Source organism: Aotus nancymaae, unplaced genomic scaffold, assembly GCF_030222135.1.
Source record: "Aotus nancymaae isolate 86718 unplaced genomic scaffold, 86718_ANA_hifiasm-v0.15.2.pri h1tg000029l, whole genome shotgun sequence".
Taxonomy (NCBI): domain Eukaryota; kingdom Metazoa; phylum Chordata; class Mammalia; order Primates; family Aotidae; genus Aotus; species Aotus nancymaae.
This window is the reverse complement of record NW_026988442.1, coordinates 37,696,332-37,702,813: the sequence shown is the minus strand read 5'-3', so window position 1 is coordinate 37,702,813 and position 6,482 is coordinate 37,696,332.

The following is a 6,482-nucleotide window of genomic DNA, read 5'->3' as shown; positions in this document are numbered from 1 at the left end:
TTATCTTTGCTTTTCAGTAATCTGATTATGATGTATTCAGGTGTGCATTTTTTTGAATTTATCATCTTTGGGGTCCTCTAAATTTCTTGAACCTGTAAATTTATGTCTTTCCCCATATTTGGAAAGGTTCTGTTATCATTCTTTATAAAAATATTTATCTGCACCAATCTCTCTTCTCTGTTAGGGATTTCCATTATAAGAGTGTTGGATATTTTGATATTGTCTAACAAGTCCCTGAGGCATTCATATTTTGAAATCTTTTTGTTCTCTCAGTTCTTCAGATAGAATAATTTCTGTTGATCTATATTCAAGTTTACTGGCACTTTCCTCGTCATATTGATTCTGGTATTAAGCCTATCTAGCAAAATTTTTATTTCAGATACCGTGTTTCACAGTTCTAAAATTTTGATTCAATTCTTTAAGCTTTTAATTTTGTAATAATTTTTCATTTACAGAAAAGTTGCAAAAATGAAACACAGAGCATTTCCATATAGTCCTCACCCAGTTTTCTCTAATGTTGACATCTGACTTAACAACCATGGATTATTTGTCAAAACCAACAGGCCAACATTGGTAGGTTCCTACCAACCAAACTCCAGATTTTACTTAGATTTCACGTTTTTACACTAATGTCCTTTTTCTGTTCTAGGATACCACATCACATTTAGTGATTCTTTTTTATAGTTTTTCTTTGTCAAACTCCTATTTTTCCATCCATTTCAACATTTTTAGGTTTTACTTCATGAAGGATACTTAGAATAGTTTCTCTGAAGTCTTCATCTGATGATTCCAGCGTGGAATGAGTCTCTGGTCATGCATGTGGAAGCAGCCGGCAAGCATGCAGTGACTACACAGATAAAGAAACTCGAGAGCCACTGGCCTGCACATCCCAGCCTAGCAGCAGGGTTTCGTGAAGGCTGCTCCTACCCTCCCAAGCCCTATCTGTGGGGCCGTGGGGGAAGGACCCCCGCTGGGGCCAATGCTCCCCAGGAGCTGAGCCTCGTGTGGCTGGGGTGGGAGCTTTGTGCGCTACCTGGCTTGCCTCATTTTTTGTATTTTTTGTAGAGACAGGGTTGCACTATGTTGGCCAGGCTGGTCTCAAACTGCTGACCTCAGGTGATCCACACGCCTCGGCCTCCCAAAGTGCTGGGATTACAGGCATGAGGCACCTCACCCGGCCGGAACTTCCTTTGTAAGGCTGAACATCCATACCTTGTATGTATTTGCCACATTCGATTATTACTCATTCATCCGCTGATGGATATTTGGGTTGCATCCACATTTGAGTGATTGTGAATAATACTCCCGTGAACTTGAGTGTGCAAATATCTCTTTGAAGCCCTGCTTTCAATGCTTTGAGGTGTATGCCCCGAAGTGGAGTTGCTGCATCATGTAGTCATTCCATTTGTAATCTGTTGAGGAACTGCCATCTTTTGGGAACACCCGCCCCATTTTCCATTCCCACTGACAGGGCACCAGGGTTCTGATTTCCCTGCATTTTTGCCAACACCTGTGATATTCTGTTTCTGTGATAGTGGCCCTCCTAAGGAGAGCAAGGTGGTTTCTCACTGGGGTTTTAATTGATACTTTTCTAATGACAGTGATGCTGAGCATCTTTTCCTGTGCTTTTCGGCCATTTGTGTACTTTATTTGGGGAAATAGCTATTGAAGTGCTTTGAGTGTTTTTGAGATTGTTTTATTGTTGATGTTGTACTTAAGGAGTTTATATATTCTGAATATCAATTCCTTATCAGGTATATGATTTGGAAATGTTTTTTCCCCATTGTGTGGGTTGCCTCTTCATGAATAGTGTCTGTTGATGCACAAAATTTCTTAATTTGCATGAAGTCCAATTTGTCTATTTTTTCTTTTGTTGCCTGTGCCTTTGGTGACATAACTAAGAAATCGCTGACAAATCCAAAGTCATGCAGGTTTGTTTTTTCAAGGACCATGCATTTTACAGATGAGGAAACTGAGGCCCAGAGTCTGGGGTATTCAACAGCAATGAGTCCTTTTGGCCTGGCTGTATGTCTCTGTCTGACCATCTATTTATTCATTTCTGTCCCTCCTTCCTTCCCTCCCTCCTACCTTCGTCAGCCAGCACACCCTAATCTGCTGGGCCATCTGGGTTTGGATGCCCCCTTCCGTTTCACAAACCTATGCACCTGCTGGGTGGGGGGAAGATAACAGCACCTCCTGGGGCTGCCTTGCATGTGGCAAATTGCTTAGGATGCGTTAGCTCTTCTGGTGATGGCTAATATTCCGATGGGGTGGTCCTCATTCACCCGCACCCCTGTGGGTGCCAGGACACAGCCCTCCTTCAGCCTCCTGCAGGGCCATGCTGGCTCCTCCTTCCGGAAGTCATTCCACTTGCAGGCTGGGAAGACAGACCTGCAAGAGGGATTGCATGCTAGTAGTGCTTACTAAATATTAGGATAAGGAAGCTGACTTTGGACCTTCACACACTGGACCAAGCTGGGTCATGGACGCCACAGAAACTCATCCAACTCGTTAGGAGAAAGGGGGTCTCAGGCCCTCACAAGAACTCGTGGTTGTGAAGTTGGGGGTAACTGCGCTGGTTACTGCTAAACTGATTTAGGGGAGGGGAAGGGGTCTATGACATCACTGAGTTTCTTACACAGCCAGTGGGAACAGATCGTTTCAGCTGGAGGCCGCTGTAGGTTCTGTGCTATCAGTGACTGTAAACCAGGCTTCTAAGCTTTTTAATTGCGGGTTTTGGTTTTCAATTTTGTTTTCCTGACTGCAGAATGCTCCCTGGACTGATCCCAAAAGCCCTCAGGACTACAGCGGGCTGAAAGCAAAAGTGGCCCTGTTAGGAAGGACTGTCACCTCCCTGAGGCTGTGTTAGCATCTCATCTGCTGCATTCCTGTCCCCTTGGCCGTGTGTAAGGGAAGAAACCAAGCCCAGGCCACAGGGAGGGGCACAGGTCTGGGCTTTGGGGACCAGCCTAGCAGCAGGGTTGCATGAAGGCAGCCCCTCCCCGCCCCCAGCCCTATCTGTGAGGCGTGGGGAAGGACTCCCACCGGGGCCACTGTTCCCTGGGAGCTGAGCCTAGTGTGGGTGGGCGGGAGCTTTGTGTGCTGCCTCTGAGAGCCGTGCGATGACAATGCTGTACACGTGTGCAGGGCCTGGTACTTTTCCAAGGGCTTTTAAATGCATTATCTTGTTGGAGGCTCATTTGAGGCAAGGACTCGAAGCAGACGGGAAAACAACTAATTTACTGAATCCTGAATGGAGAGGAAGCTGAATGCAGTGTGTGTTTTTGCTGAACCTCAAACCAAAACAACCTTTTGTTAAAGAACAAACAAATAAACAAAAATGCTGAACACTAATTCACCAGGGAACATCGTCTGCACCGAGGCTCTGGGCAGAGAATCAGGGCAGCGAATTCAACAGCCATTTAGTGGGTGATGGGGACCTGCTGAGATGGCAGGCGAGTTCATGAACAAGAGCTTTTGGGGGCTGGCAGCAGAGCGAGGCAGGAGAAGCTGGTGGGAGGGGGTGTTTCAGGTGGGAGACCTGAGCCCCGAGCGAGGCGGGAGCGAGGAGCCTGTCGGGGCCTCGGGTCCTGCTGTGCCTGAGTGGAGGCCCCATGTTGGGAACAGCCTGGGGTAGCTTCAGAGGTTTCCTAGGGGGTCTCCAGCCCCTGACTGGAGTTGCACTTAGAGTAATTAGTCTGCAGTAGGAAGTGGGGTGGGATTTTCTAAGATGACTGAATGTCCAAGCATTCCCCAACAGAAACAATTTCATTCCAGTTGAGTTGCTTCTTTTAAGTGCCTCTCTCTTCCATTTTTGGTGGCCCAGAAGGGGAAGCCACAGATGGGTGTCTGTGTGGCACAGGCAGGACCCAATGGGAGGGGTGATGGGAGACCCTCCACCTCACGTGGGTCCTAGTGAAACTCATGCACCACAAGCCACAGACCAGTGCACGTACATGCACGCACATACTGCCATGGTGATGCAAGATCACAGGGATGTGCACATGCCTGGAGTTCCTCCCTCCTGCTGGAGATGGCCTTCTGGGAACCCAGCTCACAGCAGTCTGCTCCCGAGGGCAGCAGGGGCCAGAGGGTGGGTGGTGAGAAATCCTCCTCCTCACCACCAGCCAGGGGCCAAGTCCACAGAGACCAGCACCCAGTCCCTTCTGAATGGGCCTCAGTGGCCTCCCTTGCACTCCTGAGAGTCAGGTGACCATCGATCCCTTCCTTCAAAACCCATCACAGCCTGCCAGAGGCCGCTCCCTGATGCGTTCACCCTGCGTGGCCCTGGGTCTTCTGAGGTCATATCAAATGTCTCTGGGGCCTGATGCCACCATTCCCCTGGTTTCCCCACCTTTGCTGACATAGACTTGACCTCTGGGGAGAGGCGTTTCCCTCAGTTCTGGGGACCTGTATCAGGGTCCCCCCCCCCCGGGCTGGGGACTGCACCCCTGTCACACAACACCAGGGTCTGTCCGCAGCAGCTGAGGCCGCCTGATGCCCTGAGGACTGCCTGGTGCCTGAGTGGTGGGTGGCGCAGGATTGGTGGTTTGGCTGTGACCAGAACCGGGGCTGTGGCTACGACCCAGAACTGGTCATCTACAGTGACACAGCCCTCAGAGCCCAGGCTTCCTGGCGGATGCTGGTAAAACTCTCGTCAGCCTGGAAGTGCAGCCTTCAGCTGGGCTTTCCAGAGCCCTCTGGCCCTGCTCGCCTGTTCTCACAGTGGCCTCGAGGGTGTGTGTGCACCCCTCTGTGCCCGCAGCCCCAGGAGTGCACGAGCCAATAGTGGCGGCCAGATGTAAGCCTCCATCTCTAACATGGAGGGAGGAGGGGCCTCCCTTTCCTCTTGCCTGCGCTGCTCATCAGCCCTAGCTCCTGCCACCCTTTTCCCAAAGAGACATTTCCATCCTTTCTTGTTCCTGTCTTTGGGGTAACAGCACCCCGCAGGTGGGCCCTGGGATTCCAGGGAGGGGGTGTAGGTGGGGCCGTAGCTCTCCTGCTTTCCCCAGCATCACTGGGCTCCGCCGCCATGGCGATGCTCTTGGTCAAGTTCATCTGGGAGCACTTCCTTGGGGCTTCGCGCTCGCCTGCTTGCTGGGGCTCTGCACCAAGCTTCCTGCACCGCTCCCCAGAAACCATGATCAAGTGGGCCGAGTTCGCCCACCTGCCCCCAACTACCACCGGCCTCCCCATGACCCTGTTGCCAGGGCTCCGGTGGGGCCTGGGGAAGCAGCTGTTGTCTCCTAAAGCCCTTTGGCCCCGGGAAAAGCCAGGCCTCTGGCTCATCCCTGTGGGTCCTTTGACGCCAGCAGGCAGGCCAGGCCAGCCAGCAGCTGGTGCCCAGCTGGGACCCTGGTCCTGAGGCCGCCTTTGTGCCTGCACAAGGGAGACTCAGTTCCTCCCCTGCTCCCTGACCCTGCATCCTGTGTCCACATGGGCCCAGCCCTGGCGGGGGAAGCAGAGGGTGCCAGCTGCCCTGGAGAAGGGGCCAGACCACCTCGTGACCTCTGCCTCCTCTGGGCATCTCAGGGGAGGCCGGCGAGTGAGGCCTACTGCAGCGCTGTTAAGCAAGCTAATGACCCGTGAAGGCTCCCAGCCGGCGGCAGCTGCCCCTGCTCAGGAGTTCCAGCTCCGGCTCCCCGGCTGCTGCCCACAATTGCCGTCACTGTGTTGGGCCGCAGCTTCCTCAGACAGGGGCAGGGCGTTGGAGTCAGTTCTTGGCTTTTCAGGCCCAGCCAGGGCTGTGTACACAGCAGGTAGTTAATAAATATTTGCTTAGGATCAGGCCCAGAAAGAGTCACCTCGACTTCCAGGGCTGTGGGGGCACTTGGAGTCTGGGGACCGTTGGGGTGAGGTGGCCAGGGGCTCAGGACACAGCCTGGGACCAGGAGTCTCACAGATCTGCAGCCAGGTCCTCACCCTTGGCCCTAGCTGAAGAGAGATGGGCACTGTCCCCTCCCCTGTGGGGCCTCAGACCCGATCCCTTCCTGGGGGCCCAGGCAGTCCTGCTGCGACTGAAGGCAAGATGCATGGCAGGGCCAAGGTCCCGGCCTGCATTGTCACCCAAGCTGGTAGGAAGCTGGCTCCCAGGTGCCGCGGACCTGCCTCACCTGCTTTTTCTGGATCCCAGGTTCGGGGTTCCCTGAGTCCTGGCAGGGCTCCTGGGAAATCTGAATTGGCTTCGGGGCCCTGCTCTTTATCACCTAGGATGGTGCCCAAGGGTGTGGAAGCACAGTTGACCTCGCCCTGCACAGGCTCCGGGACCCTCAAGAGACAGAACAGCCGCCCTGCAGGCTGCTGGGCTGTGGGGAGTTCCGGAGCCCACAGCGCTTCTGCCTGGAGTCTGTGCTGTGTGCACCCAGAAAATCAAAACTGTCAGGAGGGCCAGGCCTAGACCCAGGCCCCTCACCTTCTTCCCCAGGTCCTGGGCGCTTGTCATCAACACCAGGTTGACTGGCTGGGCCCAAAGCCAGAGGCAA